This window comes from Anser anser (genome assembly GCF_964211835.1).
Source record: "Anser anser genome assembly, chromosome: 6".
Lineage (NCBI taxonomy): Eukaryota > Metazoa > Chordata > Aves > Anseriformes > Anatidae > Anser > Anser anser.
In genome coordinates, this window is record NC_139726.1 from 24,712,030 (window position 1) to 24,738,964 (window position 26,935).

Consider the following 26,935-nt stretch of genomic DNA (forward strand, 5'->3'; position numbering starts at 1 on the left):
GAGGAATGGGTGTTCTGCAGTGTAGTCTTAGATGGCTTTACACTTTTGTGCACATTCCCCATATTGGGTGATTCTGGAGATTTGCACAGTTCTGACCAGGAGCAGTTAACAAGTGTGTTCATGAGAAAAAAAAAATCTGTGCTTTTCTTCTGTGGGTCAGACTGGGATCATTTGGAAAGGGAATACATTGAAAGGGAATACATCTCAGGAATAGTTTTTTTTTCTGTAGTGTAAAAATAGCAAATCTGCCTATGTTAACAAGAACTGGTCAGTTACAGATTTTAAATATATTTTTTTTTTTTATATAGGTTCATCTTCTTTATAGGTTGGTTTTCTAACTTTACAAACAGCAGTTGGCTTCCAGGGTGTATACTAATACTAATCACAATAATTGTGAGACACGGTGAATTGAAGGAAGATAAGAAATATGAAGTATTTTTAGAGGCAATAACCCAAAACTCCTTGCTGTCTTGCTCTCTCTCTCTCTCTCTCTCTCTCTCTCTCTCTCTCTCAAAAAAAAAAAAAAAAGCCATTGTTAAGAGTAAATGCCTGAGCTGGTTAAAATTCATCACTGTGTCTGCTAGTCTATAGATATTCTTAAAGCTTCCTTGCTTCATAGTTTATTATGTTTATTAAGCATTTATGAATCTTAAAATGCAACCTTTGGTGTAGAAGAGTGGTCATTTTACAGAGACAGGGTGTTACTTGGTGTTCAGTTACTCAGTATGTGGTGTTCACCCCATGTGTCAGAAATCCTCTTCAAGGATAGAATTTCATGCCTAAAAAAATAACAATTTCACCAAAGAAAGGAATTACATCTGTAATTATAATTGAGAAGTAAAATATTTTGGAATGTGCAGAAGTAATTTCTCATTGCTTTATCAACATTGTTGTGTGCAAACAAAGTAGTCTCAAATATAATTCATTGTGTTGATCCTTAACCTTAAAATATTTCTAAAACCTTACTCGGAATGGCCAGGATTTTCAAACACATCCAAAACCCTTGGAAGCTAATCACAGGATTTTTTTTCTAATCCACAGAGGTGTTTTAAAATCCCACTCATTGGTAGTTGTTTTGCACCGTTTACAACTAGTTTGTAACCCTAGGACTTCCTGTGTCGCTTCTCTGCACACGTGCATCAGAAGTCATGGGGAATCAGGTGGCAATGCTGACCTCCTTCAATGAGGTCACAGGCATTACAAGTAGGTTGTTAAAGTCACTCAGGCCACTTTGGTAATAAGGTACTATTTAAGCAGAGTATCACGAGTACTGTCTAAACCAAAGTGCTGATAATTTTCTAGTCTGAGGCAAGGATTTCTTGAGCTTTTTGTCTTTACAGTATTTGGTGTTAACAACTGAAATTTGGATGTAACTGTTGAGTACTAAAATAGGTACTTGGCACTTTGTCTTCTAGTACATGAACATAATTTCAGAACAGCTCATACTGAGAGATGGGAAAAATAGGGCAGAGATGAACGAAGTCATGCAACAATTTTTACTTAATAAGGTAACACAAAAACTTCCATAAAAAGAAAGGTTATCAAAGAATGTTATCCTGTACTGAATCACTGCATATATATGTATATATAGTATATAACAGTATATAACAAAATTTCACAAAACATGTAAAATGTGCATTTCTGTGTGTAAAGGAAAAAAAAAAGGATAAAAAAATCTTACAGACTCATAGCATATATTACTTCATCAAATGATCCTTTCTAAAGATAAGACCATTAAAAGTCCTCATATTCTTCCTGTGAGTCAGTGAGCAGGTTGAAAACCCAATGTACCATGAATTACATCTTCCCAATAACTTTTGGTTTTACAAATTCTAAGGAAATTTACCACGTGCATGCAGATAAAGGGAAAGGATTCTCAGGGAGCACAGCCAGACACAGCTCATGTACACGTATGCAACTCCGCTTCTAAGGCATGGCACTGTGAGAAAACATTTCTGTTCTTTCATTAAGTAAGAAATTTTAAATTTGTCCTTTTGCATGTATACAAACAGATTCCTTACACAGTAACAAATATCTATGGGTACCTTATTGCTTCAATAGCATCTTTCTTGTACTGTGACTAAAGGCATTTAAATCCATTTCATGTTTCAGGAATAAGAGCTAAGGTCTTGTTATTTCTTACATGTAACTGGTTTGGCTTCAGGGAGCTGGCTAGACACCTTCCTCCCCCTCCTGGTGCAGGGCGTGCAGCAGCTGACTCACAGCGTTCCCGCCAGCCTGCCTGTGCCCACCCAACAGATCTGGCCCGCTGATCTGCCTGGCTCCTACATCCTTTTAGGGTGAGCTATCCAGGCTGCTGTGTTTGTCCTCAGACTGCACCGAAAAGCTATTTGCAACATCGCACACTTAAGCCTTTCAGCAAAACTGTGGCAGTTCTATTCCTTTTCAGGTATTGCAAGGTTGTTTGAGACGGAGGGGGAAGCAGAATTTATACTGAATGAAAGCTGGCTTCTCAGGCTCTGTGTTTCTTCAACAGATGCATTGCTTTCTAAGAGTTTGAAACTGTTACTGACATTTATTGCTTATCTCTACATGGCCTTGCGTTTCAGGATTTTAGAAATGCTTGCTTTAACTGAATCAGAAGTACATTTCAAATACAGATGGGTTTGAAGTAACACAATAAAGGCAGGGATGTGAAATTCTTTTGCTTAAAAATTTTACAAGGACTCTGCTGAATTCACATTATTTTATGAAATAATTGTTTTTCATTCTTCTTCTAAACCCTCTTTCATAACTGGCTGTGGCTATCTTCCACACTTTATCATTAAGAAAACCAGTGTCCTCTAACAATAATCAGTGACTGGATCCAGACTGCTATTTGCCTTTTATCCTAAATACATATCTTTTGTTTATAATTTGCTAACGTATTATTTAAAATATATAAAAACTATAAAGTTTATAGGAAAAAAACTATAAAAAGTTAGAGTTTTCAGGACTGGCAAGAAGCATTTGAGTTGTCTGTATTGCAGCAAATTGTCCTAATGAACCTTCCTACTTAAAATTCACAAGCATACCGAGGTTGTGTCATCAGAGGCAGCATGGATTTAAACCTTCCTTAGGCTAAACAGGGCCCATCTGTTTTCACTGGCTTCTGTGCCACCCAGGCCACCTATTACTCCTTCCCAGAAACATGTCCTTATGCCTGCTGGTTGCTGTTACCAGCACTAACACTAGTGGCAACTCTTCCCCTTCACCTTCCTCACCATCCTTACCAGCTCACACGAAACCCTTCTCTGGACTCACTGACCTGTTCGGCACCCAGCAATTACCCCATCAGTACCATGCTGTAACAGAAATAAACGGCCTTCTCAGCTTTGACTTAGCTAACAGGAGAAACCTGGTTGTGCATTTCTCTGTTTGGTTTCCTCCCTGCTCTAAACACGTTTTGGATTTAGGTTAAACTCTCGCTGTGCCCAAGCTACCTGCCAGCCTGTACCTCTGGAACCTGAAGGATGGCACAGGTCTCCTCCAGATTTCTCTAGCAGTCTCTCCTCTGCAGGTGCTCATCTCAGGCCAGATTTGATGTGCCCTTGCTTCATTTGCAGCTGCCCCTCTTGCCCCTTCCTTTTCAGGGAGTATTTTGGTTTGTGCAGCTGCATGGTGAGCCAGGCTGGAGAACAGACCAAAGTCAGAAATAGCTCCTTTTCTGCTCCCTGGGACTGATTCAGCCAGTACTTTCACCAAGGACACACTCATCAAACTCCACCTGAAGGTATAAAGCAATTCTCTCCTGTTAAGTGATGCATGCCCTTCCCTGTGAGTACACTGAGTTCTTTGCCCCTTCTCTAGTGTCAGTCCTTGACTTCGCCAGTCTCCTCTTCAAAGACTTTTCTCTTGTCCAATTGATTTGAATCGTCAGGCTTTTCTAAGCTTCGTTCTTCCATGAAGCTTGAGTGGAACCAGCCCACGTTAGGTGCCTTCCAAGCTTCCTGGTTTTGAATGCACATCACACCCTTTGGCAGATCGCACAGACGCTGAGATGTTTGGTAATACAGAGAAGCTTTGAAATCAGTCAGTATTTGTATACTGCACAACGATTCCCCAGGCTGTCATGTATGACTTCTTCCTTCATTCTTTTTAAATTACTATTCATTGTAGGAAATTAAACCAGTTTTGATAGAATAGGAAGAAAAAACTTTTAATAGTCCTGTTCCAGTCTTGCTAGGCCTCATAAATATAATTAGTTCTCTTATATTTATAATTCAAGGTGACTATTGACACATATAAAGTTGCTTATGTGAGTAAAATATCTGCAGAAATAGATATTTTGCACCAGAGTGCACGTCTTGTGCTTGGATCCGTACAGGCAGCCACTGCCAACAAGAAGCCCTGTTCATTTCAGACATTTCTGTTGCTCTGTTAGCAGGGCTGTGGTCTAGACTTTAGATCACCTATAAACCATTTAAGTATATGGACGATATAAAAGTTACAAAATCAGATTTTTAATTACCAGAAGTCCTTTGGAATAGGCACACAAAGAGTGTTCAGCTGCAGAAAATAATAGTCAAACTGACAAACCTTTGGATTCCTCTGTTCTCTAAAGCAACCATTAGAGGCCAGCCCAAGTTACTCCTCTCAAACACTGCTTCCCTCCCAGAGCTGGAGTGTGCTGGATACTTCCCAGATCACAACTGCAAACACACAGCATCTCTGCTTCTCTTTCAGAGCAGGACACAGGTACACAGTTTTAAACATTTGCAGCAGCTAATCTGCAGCACAGCAAAATAAGAAGCGAACAAAAGCCTAGAGTCTTTCTGTTGTAGTTGGTAAATAAAACATCGCATTTGGGTTTAATCCAGATTATGCCTCAAAACATTCACCCTTAAATAGATTTCAATTTTTTTTTCTATTCTGTATATTCATTATTATCCTTATTTTTATCTGTGACCACTATGCTTTTTTTTTTTTTTTTAAATTACATTTTCAGGCTTCTCTGACAGAGCAGGGCCCCAGAAGTCATTAATAAACTACAATATCCCAAGTGCTGAGCTGCTGCAAAATCTTGTAAAAATATAACCTGCATTTCTGATTTCAGGTTTAAATGCAAGAAGACAGACTTTCCTCAAAGCTTTGCAAAAATCTCTTAAGACTCTCCATTTAAAGAATCTACAAAGAAGTTCTAAAATGTGCAAAACAGTTTGTTGCAGTAAAAGGATTCAACTTTTAATATAATATTCATATTTTCATTGACTATTTTATTAGCAATAACTATCACCAATAATAAATTATATATATAGTAGTTAAGTATAACAATGTTATATCCAACCACAAGGAAACTAAACAACCTAATAAAAACATATGATGATTTTTATATTATTAAATGAAAAAATTAGCTCTTCTTGTTGGTAATGGAAACAGGTAGCATACAATTATTTTCCAAACAATTCAAATGTAGGAATCATGCTTTCTTTTTTATTCTATTTACACATAACAAAGCAGAACATGCACTCGCTTGCCAAAGAGTTTCACATGTATTTTACTGGGGAGGGAAATTATTTCACCATGGTTTTGAAAGCTCAGGTGTCTGTAAGCCATTCTGTTGAACATCTACTTTCTTTTATTGATCTAGAAGCTTTTGGTTGTTCAGAGAAAGCAGGAGGCTGCAAAAATGTTAGCATAGGGAAACAGCAGGTGTGGTCACAGTACTTATGAACTGCATAAAAAAAATAAGCTTACTGTTGGCTCAATCTTGATTTTGCCATTTCTTAAAAATAGCTATGAATGACAATACACAGAAGCATCATGTAGGGTTTTTTATTATTTTATTTTTTATAAGAAGAATAAAAATAAGTAGCTTTACAGTAAGAGAGCTGCAGTGGTGGAACCTTGTGCACAGGAGAGAGGAAAATGTTCTAATCAGCTTGACGTATGCTCCCATCCCTGGTAGAGCAGCAGGGTGATAATCCTTTCCTGTGCAGCACAGGAAGATATCAGTTTCAATCTGGACCTCAATATGAGAGGTATAATGGCAATTCAGAGCCTGGCGCTGATAATTAGGGAGCTGGAGGGACTGATTTTATAAGGAAATAGCATTGATTAAAATTTGCATTTGGAGCACTTTCCCACAAAGGATCACAACTGCTGTGCTAGTGTTAGACCTGCATTTTCAAAAGCAAGCATGAATGGGCTGCCGTACTCCAATGGACTCTGGTACTCAACAGCTTTTCTGAGCAGGTGTCGAACAAAGGCAAAGCCTGCTGAACACCCTTGTGCTAAATAGTCCATGAAGAAGTGGAGGGGATGTAGTTGAAGCAGGAGACACATTACTTCTATTTGTGAAAACACTCAGACAGCCCCTTGCCTTTGTTTCCAGCCAGGTGCTCCAGATTTAAACAGCTCAAGGGCTTAAATATAGGACAGGAGTTGAAGGATCACTAGGGTTGTATAGGCACTACTGGTACTTCGGCAATCTACCTTGGAACCACTAGCAGAAAAAAAACAAAATAAAACATGCTTTCTACCACTACTTCCCCCAAAACCTCAGCCAGAAAATTAAATAAACTTGGACTCAATATGAATGGTGTGGCAATAGATGAAAGCAAGCAGAGAGAAAGAAATGGCTATGAAAGGCTTGAGTGAACCCAGAAGGAACTGCAATTCAAAGGGTAGTTGCATCAGCCACTGGCTGCAGCATCACATCCACCACTAAAAGTACATGATGCAACTGAAGAGAAGAATATTGCAGAAAGTGTGATTACATATAAGATATATCCACACCCTTAAAAAGGGGAGTGAAAGCCACAGAGAAGTTTCCATGATTTTACCAAAAAGCTATTGGAAAGACAAACTCGTCTACAAGAAGGATGAACTTGAGAAGGAGCTGATGAAAATCCATAGAGAGGTTTTATTTGGGATTCCTAATAGTGTCATCATAACACTGTGCACTGATAAGTGCCTGAACTTTTGAAAAAAAAAAAAGGGGGGGGGAGGGGGAAGGGAGGAAAATAATTCCTTTTGGGAGCAGCCAAGCTTCTGACACATTTGTGCCCCCTTGGTTTCTCCTACATGTGATCTCCTCCGGACACCAGTAAATACCCCCAGTACCTTCCCATCTTCCTACCCTTTCTATGCAGAGAGTTGGAGTAGAAATGTTAAGATTAGTGTAAGTGGAACATAGATAGGAGTGCCTGGAACAAAGAGCAGGAAAGGATGTGCTGGTAGCACCCAGATGAGCAGGTCTTCAGGATCCAAGCACCTTCTAAACATACCCAAGTTAGTAGGCAAAGGGGAGTGAGTAAATCCTGATGACTCACAGAGATGGGACAGGATGGAGAGGCTGATGACTTTCAGCTCCTAAAGGGTGTATAAAGAAAAAAAAAAAATCAACACATGGATCTCATTGAGAAAAATGGAGAAACTGCAGGAAAAACTCAGCAGACTAATCTGCTCTGCTAGCAGAAGCAAGGAAGCAGTATCTGCTACAAAAATTAGAAAGGGATTATAGAGTCTTTATACTGGTTTCCACCGCTTTTTCTGTGGAATAAGTAATTTGTGTTAGTGGAAATGAAGACATTGCAAAGCATGATAAAATAACCTTGGAGGAGCAGTTTTCTTCAGTGAGATGGGTCTTTATGCCTATACGGCTATAGGTGACTAAGGCACAAGCACATATAAAGAACATCTAGCATATATAAAGAGTGTGTGTTGCCTCTGCTGACAAATATACATTGCTTTTATTTTGAAACATTCATGTAGGTCATTGCTCCAGTGAAATATATATTTCAATAATAATTTTCAATTCTCTCAGGTTCTCATCATTTAACTATTGTTAATTATTTGGCAATTATGCTGATGAAAGGTTAAAAATGATCGCAGAGCCATTTCTTCAGTCAGGGAAAGGAGAAATGGTTTAAAATTAAATCCTTGCAGTTGGTGCTTAATGGTAATGACATGCTATTTTTATATTATTTGAAGTAACAGATGATTACTTAGTAACTTCGACACTGGAAAATGGGCTAGAAAAGTATGGTGATCTAAATAACAGACAAGCATTCTCTGATGTGAAATTAGCACACGGTAGAGGCCATTACAGAAGTACAACTTTACTTGTTATGAAGGTCATCAGGACCTTTGCAATGTGAGGTTCATAGTTCTCTGCCAGAGTCCAAATCTAAAGTATGCAGAGACTATAGATTGACTTCAAAATCATAACCAAACTACCAGTAACTTCCATTAAGCTGCAGGTTTTTCTCCTGTTTTTTGAAATTTAGCATAGTTCAAAGAACTTAACTATGATATACAAATCCCTCACCAGTCATTTCAAGTTACAAAAATGAAAATACAGTCTATTTCATTTCTCCTACAAGCAGTTGCTGATATCCAGGGTAGACACAGTGGCCTACATTTCATGCTTTCTTCCATTCTTTAAAGGAAATTTGGAACAAATGAGTAAGGCCTTACGTCCGTAAAATGAGTAACTCCAGAGTATTTCAGAACAAGAGCAAGAAAGCATGTAAAAGATGTTAGAGGTCCCTGTGAAGAACATCATGCCACGCCCCCGTGCTTGGCCCAAGGAAGGCGCAGCATGAACATCTCTGCTATCTCCATCCCTCACCCCATGGAGGGAGAGAGGGAGGGACGGAGGGAGGGAGGGGATGCTGCCTCCTCACACAAACTGATCTTTGGCTGCGAGTCACTTGTTATCCTCCTGGTGCCTCACAGTAGACGGTATGAAGTCATCACTAAAATGCAAGCCAATGTTTTAAGGACTGCAGAGACATTTAATGTAATGGTGGGTGCTGTAAACAACTGCTAGGCAATTGATGACCTCCTGTTTATTAGAAATAGCTAAAGCACTTGTTCAGGCTGTAATAAGAAGGGAGGTGTTGACATATATAATTTAAACAAGAACAAATTTGAAGATTCAGTGATGCCCTGCAGCCTAGGGAAGTACATAGCAGCATAAGGAACTTCTCCCACTTTTCTGAGCATTTACTAGTGCTTAATATCCAAATCTGAACCACAAAATATTTCAGAAAATACTACACTTACGAAGATGGGGGAACACAACCCCTGTCAGGTTTTTCCTGACAGAAAAAAAAAAAAAAAAAAGGACTAGATTGATATTTTAGGAGTTTCAAGTAAAGACCATATAACATATACCCTAAAACCTATATAAAACTTATATAAAACAAAGGGAGCTAAATATTCCCACTTGTAATTGACAGATGAACTCAAATATTAGAACAGTATTTCATGGAAGGGGGAAGGAGGAAGTGGGAACCAGGCAACGGTGTAACACAACCAGTAGCCACTCCTCCCCAGAAGTGCAAGCAGACTGTAAAATCCTTCTCTTTGGTTTCTGGTGCTGGGTCCTGCAGCTCTTTCTGTCATTTTATAGTAACACCTCGGTCATGTTATAGTTGTCAGGAGAGGGGATGGTGTTGCCCACACTGCTGGGGAGCAAGGCCACAGCTCCTGAAGCTCTGTGGGTTCAAACAGGTTGTCCTGTACTGATTGTGCTGGTGTTTACCTCGGCTGCCCATGGCCCCAGAAGGCCTTTGCAGTTCCAAATTCGTGTAAGTAGTCACTGCAGCTCTGCTAATGGCGCCTGCTCCTCAGCCCCTTCTGCTCTCTAGCCAGACTGTGCACAGGGCTTAGCTAACCAAAGGAGACATTAAACGGACTTCCTGTCTTGCCTCGTCAGCCGACACCTTTTGCTCACTAAGTCATATTTACGTGAGCTAAGTTGTCCGGACTTATGCTCAGTATTGCAGCTACACAATTTCTCTTGCATTATTCTATGCCTGTTTATTACACAGAGAAGTATCTCACCTGTACCATCAGCAGCAAGCTGCATGTCTTGGAGCCCACCCTTTGTTCCTGTCCTGCCACCAGATGTCGATGTCTTCCTCCTCCTCCTCCAGAGTAAGGGCAACTCTGCCCTTTAGGCCACAGCCATCAGGATTGCATTTGTCTAAAATGAGAGAAGATTACAGCTGATCTTCCTGGCTCTTTCTTGAAACAGCAAAATAAGAAATAAAATAAATGGCTTGACTGAAACCTTGTAGGAACATAAATTGCAGCGTAAAATAAAAAGTCAGTTTGGTCATAATAGTAGGCAGAACTTATCATTACATTTCATTTCTTTTAATGGACACTTTCTGCTGTATTTACAGGAACAGGGCAATTCTTTTTAAGCTGAATTGTGTGTGTATTCCAGTATGATTTAAACCGGTCATGGCTTCGGGGTATATATATTTGAACTGCACCACACCCTTCCTTTTCTGTTGTTTTCATGTCTGCAGTGACCAAATTGTGATCTATAACTCTTTCCAGTGTGATTATAGCACGTCTCCTTGTTTCAAAAGGACAAGTATGTCAGCTAACACAAAATTTCTCAAATCTCTGACAGGTACTTTTTCAGTTCTCTCCTTCTTCTCAATGTTCATCAACTCTGAAGACATAAACAGCTCTTTCCCTCATTCTTGCTGGCACTCAAAAAAAATGTCCATTTTCACTTTAGAAATCATTCTCACCTGTAGGGATTTTTTGTTTTTACTTTTTGTGGGACTTTTTTGGTTGGTTGGTTGGTTTTGAGATATGGCATCATTAGAATGGGAGTACTTTACCATTTTTATTAGCAACTTATCTGGGAGACATTGTACATCCATAGTGGCTGGTAAGCAGCACTGTTCTGGGATCATCTAAAGCACACAGCTGTATGCAGCAGTTCCTGCTGGGGTTTTTACATTATTGAATTTATCTGTGTAAACCTATGCTAGAAGCCATCTTCCAAACAAGTCCTCACCAACAGTACATGCCAGTAGTCTTTGAGGGTGAGATAACGTCCTAAAACTTACCACATTTATAAAAGCATACAAAGGAACAAACCCATAATTTGGGGAAAAATAACCCTGTTGAGTCCAATCTTGTTTTGGCTCTTTGTTATCTTAAACTTGGCATATAAGTGTCCCTGAATGTCCTCAGACCTTCCAGATTAGCACCACTGGAAAGTAGGAGAGCGTGAAGGCAGTCAGTAGCAAAATCCCCTTTCCCTACACCCTCACACTGGCCAGAGGCAGGTAGGAATAGCTCTGAAATTATCCTCTCAGCCCCAAATTATTGTCTAAACACAAACTGCTGGTCAGCACTTTGAAAGAGGTGCTATGTGCTGAGAGTAGCTTTTAATCTCTTTCTGCCTGCATACATCGTTCAAACAGCAATTTCAGCTTGTCTCCTAACATATAAAGCTTGACAGACTTTACAGAATAGAGTGGTGCTGAACTATTTCAAATGCCCACAGAACTTCAGTTATCCCTCTTGCTCTTCTGCAATGATGAATGCTGTTGAAAACAGAGAGGCACTGGTACGGCTAGAGCAGGCAGGCACCTACTGCATGCCTGCAGGCAGGAGCAGCATCACCAATGATGTGCTGACCGCAGGGTCCAATCAATAATCCATGGCAAAAGCATCACAACCTATACAATATATCAGGGGATTTGACAGCTGGCAAGTGGCATTGCTAGCAGTGGGATGCGTCGATGCAGATCTGATTTTGGAAAACTTTGGAATGTTTGGAGGTTTATTTTTCAAAGCCTCTATTACGTATCCACACAATAGAAATTACAGAATTTTTTAAATGCAGTCATTTGTATTGCTCCATCTCCATAAAAACATATTTTCCCCCAAAGTTGAAACAGTGGAAATGAAATGTGTTCTGATCTCTAGTTGAAAGTGAACATTAACATACATTGTATTACCATTGAAAGGATTAAAAATGTACATAATAATTTCTACAATTTGCAAAGAGTAAATTAACATGTGTCAGAAGACTTGTTAAGCCATATCTGTTAAATAAAGATATTCTCTTTCTCCTCTGCCTAATTTCTATTCCTCTATGATCCAGTCTTTCCCACTGTTGCACAAGTCTTCCTTCTTTCACTCCTATTCCTCTTTTTGTCCACATCTTTTCCTCAAATATCTGCTGTCATCATCATCACATATATTCTTCCCTGACACTACATTTTTTCTCCTTTATTTCTCTGCTTCCCAAACCTCAGAGTTGTGTCACCTCTTTCTCAAGTCCCTTTAAAAATATTTCCTTCTTTGCCAGCTACCTTTGGGCCTCACCTAAATCTCACTGCTTAGGCAGCAGTTCTTTCTTAGGTGGTAGAGAGGTACTGCATGCTGGCAAGTTGAACTCATGTATACAAACAAAGAAAACTCCAATTACAATCTTCAGTTGTAACAGATAATTTAAACGTCACACTAATTAGGTTTTAAGGACTGGTTCCTGACAAGTGCAAAGAATCCTTCTGGACGTCCCTTCAATCACTTAGCATTTGCTTACAGTCTCCTTACAGTGCTCAGAATTTTCTCTGGTAAGTGCATCATCTCTCTGAAACTACTGGCATTTCTACAAATACATTTGGTCATGGAATGACAGCCGCAAGCAATGCAGATAACACTCAATTAGTAGGAAACTGCAAATAATGTGCTTGTCAGACACCTCCCAGTCCTGTTCCCTTTCACTGAATGTTCAGGCCAGGGAATATATTTTTGCCTCCTCTACTTTTCTGTGATTTGCATTTTCATTTGCTAAGAGTATTAAAATGTCTTATTTATCTTGGACTGCAGCATCAAGATCTTTGTGCATCTCATTCCCTGCAGAAATTTCCCAGGCAAGTATTTCCCCACTGCACCTATTTGTTAAACAAAGGCAAAAGATTTCTCCAATGAAAAAAAAAAAAAGAGGGGGGGGGGTGCAGACTGTCCTCAGAGAAAGCCAAAATCCTTCTGAAGAATAATTAACGTTCTGGATACAATTCAACAGAACGCCATTGTGTGTGTGAGCATGTGTTAACAAAAACCAGAAGCTTCACAGCATATAAGCCCTCTCTTAGCTGATTGGAATAACCAGAAAAAGACCGGTTCAGTGCATTTCAGGGTCTTTAGCATATATCTTTAAGCTCTCAGCCAGAATTTCTGGAACCACTTATATATCCTCTGAGAGCCCTTAAAAATTATTCCCCTCTTCCAAGCATTGGATTCTTGAAGGGTGGGGAGCGTGAGCGAGAGACATTATTATTAGAGAAACACAGCTTCAGCCTGAACACTGCCGTTGGCAATGTGTTTCAGATGATACATAATATATTCCCTTAAGCTAGTATTAGAGGTAGGTCATTATTTTGATACCTCTCTTGTAGCAGGAATACAAGCAGCCAGCCACCACTTCGGAGCAGAGGTGAGGTGCTCATAATGTGGGACACTCCACAAGGGCTCGCAGAGAGGGAGGACTCTGAACTGAACCCTACGTTTAAGTTCAGCTTAACTATCTAAACTAATTTTTAATTTGCTTCCTGTTATGTTGGCTCAAAATCATCAGTGGGGGAGTGCTGATCTGAAAGCTGATGCAAATGAAGCTTTCTGATTGCTGACTTTTCCCTGTGTGCCAATATTCTCTGTGGTTTTACCCCATTAGGAGCTTGGGTAAATAGTTTATGCAGATGGGTTAGCTCCCTGCCCATTATTTTCCCATTCACCTAGAGATGAAATTCCTAAAGATTCAGGCCATGGGGCTTAAACGTGATTTTATGAAATAATATTTTTCTATTCTAGAATAATACCTGTCATAAGGAAAAACAAAACAAAAAAATTACAGGAGTTAACATTACCACAGCCACATCCCAGTGTTTTTTAAAATCTCATTATCATTCCAGACTTACCACAGTGTTGGTGATACTTCACAGAGGTGCAAAGTTCTTCAGCTGAGTCACTGTTATCAGATGTTATGTTCACTATGAAAACGAAGAAGTTTCTGTTGATTCAAGGTCAGGCAAGTCCTACCTCTTGCTGCCTGGCCCAGAAAGTGCTTTTAAGATTTACACTGGTCTGCTGAAGTTACTTATGACTGAGCACACTTTCTTCAATTTCCTCTGGCATATATACGTACTTACTTTCCTTCCCCTGCTTCAGCATCTCCATGAGACATGAACCTGCTCCTCAGCATCCACCCCACCTTGGTCCATATCACCAGCTTTCTGTGTAAAGAACCACGATCACCTGGGGCATCCTGGGCTGACAAAACATACTCTTATTCCCCCATTGCTTTGCTCCTTTTAGAGGCATACCTGTGACAGTGTTCTTTTTTTTTTTTTTAAAGAAAAAACACAAGTAAACAAAAAACACCTAGATGATTCTGGTGATTCTATTTAGTGTCCTTCTGTGCCACATGATTCTTTTTTAGATCTTTTCCACTCATATTTTTTCAATCCAATTTTGACTCTGTAGCTTCTTCCCTCAACATAAGGCATGAGCTTTAAGTTGTAAGCCTGTCTTAAGTTCACTCATTGTAGGGATTTTTCTACCAGGGCACACTCTTTTTCAGCTGTTACATTATGTACATTCTCTTTCCTTCTCCACAAACACATTGAGATTACTAGTTGCTTTGTCTAATCTTACCTTTTCCTATCCACTCAGCTCTATAATCAAAGGTGTCTGAGAAACAACTGATCTGACTCCAGAAGCAGGGTATATTTGATTAGTTAGTGCTATGCAGTTATAGCTGACTCATCCAGAGCGAGTCTGGGGGATTTACGGGCTCAGTTCAGCCTGTTGAAGTTTGTACCACACCATCTTGCACGATATATGGGTAAGTCCTCCCTCCCCCATACAGTACTGCAATGATAGCTGTGCCTTGAAGTCCTTTACTTGGACAGCAGACCCTTCTCTCTGCTCCAGTGTGAGCATTGCTTTTCTGTAGTTGTCTCAAAAGGGTAACCATCTTCATTTTTATTTTTTTATGCTATTAAAATTTGGACTGATATATCTGGAAGGCCACCTGGTTCTCACTCCAAGATCAGCATTAAGGGGTGCTTTTCCTTGGAAATATTCTTCACTGAGTTTATTAAAAGTGTTGGCTACCACTAGCTATTAATTGGGGCAGAAAGATGTACCAATACACTAATCTGAGCAGTAGGAATTAATGGGAATATGAGTCCTCTGCTTAGTAGAGTTATCATAATGGGAGCAATTCTAATCCCTCTTGAGCAAAACTGGATTTAAGCCAGTTTAACCAATACACAAAAGACTCTGTAACTAATTAGCAGGTCTTTGTAGAATCCAGACCCCAATAAATATTAATGTGATGTCCTAAAGAACAAGCATTATATTCCTGAATCATACATTTATTAAGTCAAGATTTGACCTTTTTGGAGATTACACGGGCAAACTCCTTCACTCTCTGCAAACACAGGCAAAAATCAATCTCCTGCAAGTATACGCTAAAAAAATCCAAATGCCACATCCTACATTTAATGGACACATCTGATTAAAATGAATACAATAAATAAATACATAAATGGAAACCTCCTAATCCAGCTACAGTAAATGAAACATTAACACAATACACACATCTTTAAAATGCCATGCATTAATGTTGAGTAATGTCAACTATTACAACTATTTTGTTCCTCCCACGCTAAGAGGAGAGTCTATCTATACATAATTACTGCTAAAAAGAATCTACATGGAAAGCTTGCTGCAGGTACAAAGTCAAACATGTCAGAATTAGTAAATGCTAAAATGAAGTCTATCAGTAGTGCAATCATTCTCTATTATGTATGCATTCTGGTATTTTCCTCCCAAATGAATGATCAATGTGATTTTAGCTTTTATTCTTTTTGTGCACCAGCACAGTGCTCTGACGCAGAGGAGGAAAAGATGGCAGAGGCAGCTGCTGTCCCCCACATGGACCAGTTGGGAAACAACCACTTGCCACCCCATGGGCCACAGATTGAAGTGCTGGTGGTGAATGGGGGAATTTTGCTTGGTATGGGGCCTCCTCGAGCTCAAACAGGTCTGTAGTGCTCAGAGAAGTGATTTCAGAAAGGACAGCCATGATACTCAAGTAGCAGATGGGCTACCTACAAGGAGCTGTGCAAAAGAGTTGGTGGGACTTCATTTTGCCGCGTTAGCCACCTACACTGCATTCCCATAAAACTTTGGAGAACACTGTAGGCTAATCCAGTTCCCTCCAAAAGCCTTTTTCTACAGTCAGCTGATATAATGAATACATGGCTGGAAACATCTGGGATAAGAAGCATCCTCTTTTATCAGGCCATCATTATTTTCAAAATTACATTGATGTTACTGAAAAATATTTTTTTACTCAAAAACTAAAGAGCATCATAGTAACAGATACGCCTATTGCACATCTGCAGCAGTACTGCAAGAGTTACTTAGCAACCAGTAAGATTTTTCTTTCCTGACAGGACAGAAAAAAAAGAAAAAACATGTAGAGGAAGAGAAAAATTGGAAGCAAATTGAGTTGAATAAAAAAAAAAGGAAATACTGTATTAACATTCAGCACACATAAGGATCTGGGTATGCTTCTGCTGTATGAACCAGCAATTGCTGCACAGCATTAACTCAACCTATGCGTTTAAAATCAAGGACCAATCTAGTTTAGATTTTCCTATCATTAAGAAGCATTATCTACCATCTTCTGACTATATTCTCTTACCTATATCATATTACAGGCGGAAAGAGGCAGAAAAAAGACAAGTGTCACGATGACTGAAATTTCCATAGGCAAGCACAGCTCCTTGCACTGCCCAGGGAAGGCAGCCTCACCTGGAGCAGAGTTCTGCGGGCAGCAAGAACCACCCCGAACCTGGCTGTGCCTTCTGCTGAGCTGGAAACTGGCTGTTGCATACGGAAGAGGAGAAGCACATCTGTGCACCCTGCCCTAGCTGGCTGGCAGGTGTTAAAAACCGCTGGGGCAGATAGATGGACAGAAACACACACATACACCCCTCCCTTGAGTGGGTCATCCTCCTTCCTCACTGCTCCCTACCACCTCAGGCAGAATTTAAAAGCTGCTTTGATTCACTTCAAACAGTGAAGATTTAATGTACATTCTGGCATGGAGCAAACTTAATGAAATTTCTATACATTAACTGATCAAATATAATTTTTTTTTTTGGCCTGGCTTTTATGATTTAGGAAGGAACAAATCATAGTCTGAAGGAAATTACAGACTTAATTACTGAAAGTAATGGTGCTATGAATAAGCATTTAGATTCTCAGCAGGAGGTAATTACATTTATGATAGTTTTGAAAATTTAGCACTGCAGCTTTCTCTATAACACAGCAGGGTTTCATCAGGATGCTATTATATATATATTACCTTCCAAGGCAATAAGAGTCTTAAGTATAAAATACCAGAGACCAACATTCCCTTCGGTACTTAATTATTACATTGTTTTTTATGTTACATTTGAGCAAAGATATTAGCAGTTAGTATTTATTGAACATTTTCTATGGAAAATGTTGATCAAAATAGAGTAGTATTTACCTGATATTTCCCACTGAAATACTTTTTGTCAATAAAAACTAAAAACTCAGTGGGTTTTTGTTTTCATATTTGCTTGCAGGTAAAACCATTTCAGGACAAAGTCCCTCCAAACTCTGTTAATATATATATCTATATATATTTTTCCCCACTAAAAACACTAGAAAAAAATCCAACCTGTTCTTCCACAGCATTAGATGTGGTGCAGGTCTGCCACCATAACATTTTACATTTCTGTTAAACAAGTCAAATTCAAGAGAAATTAAAGGATTTTTGCAAACCATCAAAGGAAGAGAAGGGGTTGTGCACTGGGGCCTTGTTAATCTGAGTTTTCAGTTAAGCATCCACCTTTTTAAAAGGCACAACAGAAGGGCCATGGTGAGTGGTGGCCACCAAGACCACAATTGCAGCATCTCTTTACTGAAGCCTGTTTCACCCTGAATTCTTGTATTTGGTATCCCTTACTTGTACAGCAAATGTTGTTGTTGTTGGTTTGTTTTGCACAGTGTTTGACCTTCCTCAAGCAGGCCACTTTCTTTTTACAGCACAAGAGGAATTGTGGCTGTCAGAGCTAGGCACACCAGTTTCAGCAGACCTGAGATGACTGTAGGCTTTGTGAAGGGCATGGAGGCACCATAAGGAGCAGATAAGACACTGGAGCTGCTTCTCTGCTCTGACCATTGAGCGAGACAACTCATGCGAAGGAAACCTGCCCTACAGTAACTCAGCTTTCAGCATGCTGGGCAATTTCTGCAATCCAAGCATTTTGTGCACTTGCACAATGCTACCTTGCCTTGCCTGGACACCCCCATGAGCTTCTTCCTGAGCAACAAACTCATCAATGGGGTTTGTGGGCTCCCAGTACATCCATGCAGAGCATCCGTGACACACCACATCTCCAGTTTCTGCAGGAGAAGATTCCCCTCTTGCTGCTTCCAAACATTCCCAGGCAAGGAAGTATTTTATTGTCTAACGATGAGCAGTGGAAGAGCTGGCTTCGTTTTGGCTCTCTGCAACCATCCTGATGTACATTTTCACCTGCGCTTGGTAGAAGGATCTGCTCGACTAGGAAGTACCAGTATCAGTGCCTGCTTGCTGCTCTTAGCCTAGTCTGTCACTGTCAAAAGAGACTCTCCTTGCCTCTGAATGTGATAAATCACAGATTTCTTTGCAGTTTGTCCGTGAAGGCAAGGGAAGCCATACAAACTTGCGGTGAAGTGGGAAGTTCTGACTTACAGCAAGCAGAGGAGTCAAACAGGACTGCAAAAGCTTAACTGAAGATATGAGAATTTTAAGAGGCTCACATGGGTATCAATGCATAGCCTTCTTTTTTTTTCAGTCTTTTGAACACTGCAAGAATTGCCACTTTGTCAGCATAGGTCTGAAAAGCTACTGCACGTTCTCTGTGGCCATGGCAAACATGAAATTGTTGCTGCCAGCCTGAACAAGACAGTTCAACTCCTCCACTGCAGAAGCAGCAGCAGGCAGATTGAATTTCCATAGTGATCGTAGTCCTGTAGACTTCTTGACACTTGAGAGAGAGACCTTTCTTATGATTGTTTCTTTATTCATATTACACCTTCACTGTCCTTCCAGTAGGATAGTCACAGGAATGTTTTATTTTAAAGAATTTCTAGTTTCTCTTTTTGTTACTTGCAGCTAAATTAAGTTTTCTGTATGAATCCTGGAAGGCCTGAAATTCAACCGTATGCAATTCAAAGAAAATGGAAATAGACATCCATGTAAACAGGTAAAGGAGTATCAGCATCCTGGTGTGGACCAGGTGCTCTTCCTGGGCTCATGGAGCACACCAGAGGCTTGCAGTTCCAGGCTGGGATTCTGCCAGACATGTTTAAACCCAAGATTAAAGGGGGAAGGAAAATCAGCTACGTGTAAAGTGAGAAGTTCATTATCTCTTCTTTCCCTCTATGTGCCTCACTCCAAACCTTTAATTAAGGGAAGGATACGATAGTTTTTTAAACTCCCCTATTTTAGACCTGCTTCTTCACCTTCAGTGATTCATCACATTAGAGAGACTTGCTTATAGAGCAAGTAACTCAGAGAACAGCTAAATTAGCTAAACAGGCTGGCCTCTGTCATCAGGAAGGAATGAAAGTGACCTTTTGAAGCATGGGACCAGGCTCATAGTTACCTGTGGCCATACTGAGGCGGCTGCACCATGCTGCAGGGAATGCAGGACAAAACGTGGCTCCTCTTTGAACAGTGTGGGTGGACTACTCATGCATTAACTCCTGCTTCTTGGGAAGCTTGTTGCTTGTAAACCCCACTAAGAGTGTTCAGAACAGAATGATGGCAAGAAAACAGACCAAAACAGGCTTATTTGGGCTCCTTCAGGAAAAAAAAAAAAGTTCTCTGTGAGGTCCTCAGTAGGAAGACAGACCTTTAAGCCTATCACCTACACAAACATCTGTATTCAAGCAGCAGCCAAAGCTAGTTTCTAGGCACCAGAACAGTCCTGTCTCCCCCAGTCAAGCCAATCTATTTCTGTGCTATTTGCTTCTGATGCCAAAAGAAAAAAAAAAAAAAACAAAAAAAAACAAGATAAGCAAATGATATTGCAGCCTGCTAGTGTAAGTTACCAACTAAAAGTATAAAAATTTGGTAGAGCTTTTCTACCCAGGAAGTATATACATTCAAAAACAATGATGCGATTTCAGCTTCATTAAGTCAAGAAACCTGAAATTGAACGTGAATTATCACAGTGAGAGATGTGTCCAAACAGCTTGATTTGGACCAAAACCCAAACAAGTAACTGAAATGAGACTATTTCCCAAAGAATCAGCAGAAGGACAACTCTTGAGCTGTGTTATCAGATGTGCTGTTTAATTTCTAACAAGCACTGACTGCACTTCAAACCAAAACAGGCTGCAAGAACCAACTTTTCATATAGCACGAAGGCTTGCAAGTGTTCAGGCAGAGGTCTGTCCACAGGACTAACTATCTTAGGTTTTAGTTTTCAAAAAGTCTTTAGAACGAGAATCACTCTTTAGATTGATCAGGCACCAAAACAGTAGAATCGATACTGATTAAAAATAATAATAAAAAAATGCACCAAAACAATAGAATCAATACTGATTAAAAAAAAAAAAATCCATAAAGTCCCATTTTTTAATCCTCCATTCACTCTGTGACTGTGGTCAGAGTGAATAGAACTCTAGGTTGCAGTGAAACCCCAGAAACTCAAGGGTTGATTAGGCATTTTTTTTCCCCCTGGCCTGCCTGATAACTTCTTTGCTTTTCTACTGCAGTGCCACAAGATATATATATATATGCACACACAAAGAAATCTGACAACATAGCGTTACTATCTATGAAAGACAGTGTACTGATCGAACTGCTTTCTGCAACAGGCACTGTGCCTGGGTGAAGTATTAGAGATCTCATGTCAGTTCAACTCAAAGAAACACGACTTGCTTAACTACTCTTTAAATATGCATTATAAAAACGCAGAAGCTCTACCTTGCTTAGTAAATATCCATCTTTAGATGTAATAAAGCTCTTGATAGAAAATTGTTCCTGTTACCTGTAAGTGACAGTCCCTACCTGCAAATGAAGGCCTGTTTGGAAAGGTAGCAAGGGAACAGCAGAGGATCTGGTCTTCAAAAACTCAAGTATTGAAATAAATCCAATTTTGAAACCTAACACCAGCCTTGAAAGATAAGAGATCCTCTTCAGAGCTGAAAAATAAAAAAAAAATGATAAATGCTAAAAATGGTTCACAGTTTCAGTGAGGAAGACACATCTTGAGACAAGTGAGTGAGGGTTCACAGGAGGGCATCATGTGGGAGATACAATCCTTTGCTATTTTTTTCTTTAAAAGCACAGTGCTGGAAGGCTTAGTGAGTGAGCTTTTTAAACAAGTGAGTGCAAGGTGCTGGGTCAGAGAAAACATCTACCCAGGCTAAGGACCAGCATCTCTTAAAGTAACCTGAACAATTGCAGAAAAAGTCCAAGAGTGAATGACACCTAAAAGCAAGTGGCACCAATGTGAACTAAGGGGTAAAGATGACAAGATCTGATCACTCTAGAAGCCATGGAAAGAACACATCCCCAAAAGCTGGATGGGCAAAAGCAGACTGATCTTTCTGTGGAAGAGAGATGCAGACATAGCACAATAGCTACATGCTAACAACAGAATGGGAATGCCATTTCTATTACTATTATTCTCTGTTTGTCGTATTCATTTTTCCTCCACTTTTTTTTTTGTCTTCCCATATACCTAAACTATAGGCTTTCTGGGGCGAGATCATCATTTCTGATATGCATGAGCAATAACAAGCACAGTAGATGCCTGATTGCTGGCTAACATGACTTGCAATACAAATACCCAGCAAGAAATGCTGGGGTAGATTAAGAGTTACCTATCAGCACATAAAAGATAATAATGGATGTTTGAGTCTTGCACAGAAGTTTTGCTTACCCAGCACTATACATTAAAAACAAGACTTACTATGTTAGCATTGAACCTATTTTCAACCATTTTTATATGTTTTGCTTAACTTAAACCACATTTCTTACCTGTTTAAGCTTGGCTAGAGCCAAAGTATTCATCCTTTCACTTGAGAGGCTGATGAAGACCTTTGTCCCTGCTAGACTCAGATGCTTTGTTACAGGCACAAAGAAACATCTCCTTGAAGGTGTTTTAACTGCCATCAGTGCCTGTGAAGGTGAGAACTGTGGACTCATAAGGAAGTTCTGAGCTCCAGACATGAACGTTTCTCTCAAAGTTAAACTGCATGAAAAATACGTACCCAGGGTTTCAAAGAAGTAAAATGTCTGGAAGAGGACGCTTTTAATTGACTGTCCATTCCTCTTACTTATCATAACAACATTTCACTGTATCTGGGACAGATACTGCATTTCTCAAAGCAAAAGTGACTTTTGGAAACTCTTTGTTGTACAGCCAGGTGGGATTGCTGATGAACCCCATGGTCTTCTTGGAAAAACATCAGCTCCAGCAGCTACTCTTCTAGTGTTGTTCTCAGTTTTGCTGTTAGTATTCAAGGGATAGTTAAGTTCCCTGCATTCCAGATAGCCTTTTCAGTCAGTGCAAAAAACTGTGTAACAAATTTCTTTTCTTTGCAAGGTTGACATTTATAAAGACTTCACAATTTAGTTCAGAGCCATTCCATTTAGTAGACTGGTGATTTAAGCCTTCCATGGCAAATGAATCATAAATGCTGAAATCTAGCTCAACTTTAGTTTTACTGTTGTGATAGGCATCTGCACTGAACAATCTATAAATAAAAGAATGTGAGAGACTATACATCATAAATATTTATTTCCCAGTTTATGTTTCCCTATCCATCAGATAGACCTGTGACTGAGGCTGAAAGTGTATTTGTGACTAACACTTCTAGCAGCTGCAAAATGAGCAGTGGGGACGTCTCATTGTCTTTATTAATTTAGAGGTAGTGGGAAAGTGGGACCAAGTTTCTTAAAACTGTGTCCCAGTGGCTTTCCTGACACATTTCACAACATGAGCTAGCCAGCTGTTCTCATTGCCTCTGGAGACAAAATGAAGATGGCTTTTGATATCAGTGTGACTTCTGTCTCTGTCAGAGAGCCACCCCCACAAGTGAAGAGCCACTCAGCAGTTGCTGCCCACAAGCCCACATCCATTCTGCACTGCCAGGTACGTGGCAGGAAAAGCAACAGAAAGACTACAAGAGGTAATGTTTAGTTCTCTGAAGTCTTGAATAACTAAGATTTTCCAAGAAAAAGTGTATCCTTGATGGAAATGCATTCACCTACTACGAAGGCCACAAGCCCTTGTCATTATGCAAGCAGTTGACACTGTAAAATCATTAACTCTAGAGCCTTTGAGGGAAAAAGGAACAAATATTTCACTCAGTGCTCTCAGTTTCTGCTTTTTGCTGCAGAGTATTTTTAACAGCATTAATTATTGTTTGGTACTTGCACTTGAAGTGTTCTCTATGAGTCAGGCTACAAGTTAACTCACACTAAATAATAATACAGAAGCAGCCAATTAGTAAAAGTGCATCAAAGCTCTCTGTAATACAACTGCACTAGTGGCTGATATAGGACTTTTGATTTAATTACTGGGTCTAAGATGTCAAATGATTGAACAAACCAGCAAATCAATGAACCGTGCATATACAGACTATTAAAATCTGTAGTGGCAAGGGATCTTAAAGCACCAGTCAACACATTACTCTGCAGTGAGTCATTTTTGGCAAAAGTTTGCTGAGAGGTTATGAAATCTCTGATGTAGGTTTTGAGAACAAAGCCTAAGCAATCAATGCCAATGCTTACTCACCCAAACTATGAGAACTTTTTCCCCTGATGTCTAAATCTTCCTTCCTCAAATTTAAACTTGTTACCTGTCCTGCTAGCCTCAGTCAAAATGAAGAGCACTTTCTTCCCTCCCTTTCTGCTGCAGCCTGTTACAGACTCTACCTGTAAGCGCAGAGGGTGCAGGGGCTGGAGTGAAGGGACCCCCTTCCTGTGTGGTGCACACAGCTCCCACCGCGAGTGGCAGCAGGTCTGGGTGGGATCTGCACCACGTCCAGTGATGTAAAGAGCTAAATCAGCCCTGGAGCCACAAATCACTGCAAATCCCATCCCTGCTACCCAAGCCTCTGCAGGGGCTCTTGTTTATTCCATAGATGAGAGCACTGGAATCCAGGATTGCTGTCATTGAGGCTTGATCAGGTATTGACCTTAAATATGACTCTAAATTGGAAATACATGCTTAATTCTCCCCTTACTTGTAAGCAAAAATAACTCTTGCTTTGGCTAGAGCTTGTTCAACTTGCCTAAGATAGAGCTTGGCCACTTGTGCACAGTCTTCGCTTGCATGTTGTGAGTATATTGATATTTTATTTCTTCTTCACAAACTTTAGTTTGACCTATTTAAATTATACAATTTGGAAAAACAAACCCACAAACATTAGCAAGACAAATTATAAATAAGACAAAAGAACACCTCATATCTGGCTTTTAAAGCTTGGGAGTATTGCTCTAACAGGAGGAAAATTACTGAGAAGTTGCTGGGGGCAGAAAATGTTTGAAAGGTTACTGCTTGCTTTCTTTTCTAGCAGAGTCCTGAAAGTGGAGCAAATGCTGACCTCTAACTGTGGTACTGCAAAGTGAAAATAAGGACATTCTGACAGAAAAATGGAGCTGTGTGTGTCAGTGTGCAAGTCATATTATTACCAGTGCCCTCAGATAATTAGATATTTCAATTTAGAGACCCATAATTTAGATGAAGAGTCTAACTTCTTAAAACAAACAGATTGAACAAGAACAAACAGACAAAAAAAAAAGCCTAGCACACAATTTAAGGTAACAGAAAATATGGAATGGGGAAAGAGTCAACCATGAAATTTTCAGAGATATAAAAGAGAAAAACAACTTAAATTTCACTTCTCCATGAAGTATAAGCTATTACATTTCTTAAATGAATGTTCAATCAACTGAGGAATCTCAAACTGATAGCTCTGTTGTGCCCTTAGCCCTAAGGATAGCAGGCTGAATGCAACCCCAGCGTTTCCATTTACAGGACACATGACAAGAGATGGAGAGGATGATACTCATGGCAGTGTTACAACAGCCTCCATTTCCATGTAAACATCTCCCTATCTATGCAATCTATTAGCAGACATCACATGGGAACTAGGAGCTAAAGTGAAACTTCTGAGGTGATTTCAGAGCTGTTTCTATCAAGCAAACAGAAAATAGCATACAAATGCAGTGTGCAAAAGAGACAAGCTACCGAAAGGTGCCAAAAGCCTTTACAGTGAAAGAAGTTGTTCTTTGTGAGGTAGGATAGAAAACTGGAGTGTTTGGCAGGTGTGTAACAATGGTGGCAGACTTCCCTACAGAATTCATTCACAAAACACAAAGATTATTTTTGAAGAATAAAGAACACAAAAAAAGCATTAACACATGTCTTCAGTAAAAAGGGTTTTCTCAGGGATCATACCTGGGAATGGAACTGCTGGCATAGTGCCCTAATAGCCTCACAGATGCAGCCTGGCAATAGAAGAAGTGAAGGGGAGCATCCCCCAGCTCACTGGGGCTGCCTGCGGAGGCCGTGGTCTCCTCCCCAGCACTGCACCGCAGGCTTGGGGCTGGCTCCCTCCCCTGCTGCAAGGCATGCACTGGCACTGGTAAGCCTTGCAACTTCTACTCTGAACAGGGGTTTTTCCTCACCAGATTCACTTCATGAAGCGTTATCTAGAACACCCTATTTATTACCCTGAAGCTCGTATTCCCGGTTATATTGCATGAGCAATGCTTGAAGTCACTTGAATGGTATCCAAGGAGACAACTTTACCCAGCTAAACTAATTGGTCATATCTTATTGCTATCTGCACTTGCTTCTAAATAGACAGTAACTGATCCCAGAGAGCCCATTACAGTTTCTTTATACAGAATATTTTATAAAGATACGCAACACATTTATTAGAGCTGGTTTTGCTACTAAAAATAATGTCGTTAAACTTCTCTACCCCATTCACAACACATTATTTTCCACTTCTTGCTGTCAGGCTCCGGCTCACATTATGCTCCCACTGGATCTCGTTTTCCTTTAGTGTCAGTGACCCCGATGTCACCCGTGTCCTCCCTGCCGCATTATCCCCGTTTGCCACCAGGTGTCATCAAACCTCCCACCAGCACCGTGGCTCTGCTTACTGTGGGATTTGGGAATTTTGGGGGGGAAAAAGTGAAATCCTCATTAGCTGCCAACGCATTCACACAACAGTAAGAGGGCCACATTTCTGATTTCCCCACTCCTTTCTCTGTTTTGCTAATGTTTGTATCAGAGCAACAAGATGCAAACAGCACCCTCCAAACATGCACGATGCAGGTGGTTAGCATCGGCTCACCTAGCATTTGTTATGATTTTCTCCAAAGCCTGTCTGGACACACAGCACTCACCAGCAAGCCTGGAAAAAGTCGTGTTTGTGTCCGTCTGTCCTGGCATTTCAACAAGGTGTCAGAGCATCTACATCTGCATCTACAAGGTGGAAAAAGGTGTGAATTGAAGAGGCACCAGAAGGGACATATTTATTCAGGTTTCACTTTAAAAGAAAACAAAACAAACAAAATAAGAACCCCACAACTCTTTGTATATGTCCTCCACCTCTACCTCCCCAAATCTTTGCATTTTCAACAAAACCTTTAAGTGTTGCTTCTACCAGTCACAGTCTAAGTGTCCCTTTCTGTCATTTGTCCAGTTCTTCATTTCTATCCTTGTTTGAGATGCAGGGGATTTTATTTTTTAAGCCATCTGGACCAGAAGCTTGAATAAATTACAGGCAGTCACCAGGGCTGTTAATCAGATCCCTGGTACAAAACCATTACCTGCCAAGTGTAGAAATAAACCTACCCTGAAATCCCACAGGGATGGTAGTACTTGCTGCATACTTGGGGGAGAAAGGACCCAGCCCAAGGTGTGCACATCATCTATCAGCAAATTACAGCAAATACAGAAAATTACACATTGCAATAAAGAATTGTGTCACCAAAGCTTCCAGTATCTTTCCAAAAAGCAAATCAGATCCAGTACGTAAATAAATTATGTATTTCCCAGTCTGTTACTTTGTTTCAGCTCACTCAAGACAAAAC

General features: G+C 40.0%; 1 long non-coding RNA gene across 1 annotated transcript; it reads right to left on the reverse strand.

Moving 5' to 3' along the window:
• Window positions 1-4,925: 4,925 nt before the first annotated feature.
• On the reverse strand, window positions 4,926-26,667 carry LOC310901408. Its single transcript, XR_014585791.1, has 6 exons — window positions 26,246-26,667; window positions 20,882-21,015; window positions 13,689-13,760; window positions 9,796-9,937; window positions 9,013-9,047; window positions 4,926-7,314 (listed from the first exon to the last, which is right to left on the reverse strand). It is a non-coding gene; the product is annotated as an uncharacterized lncRNA (long non-coding RNA).
• Window positions 26,668-26,935: the final 268 nt, after the last annotated feature.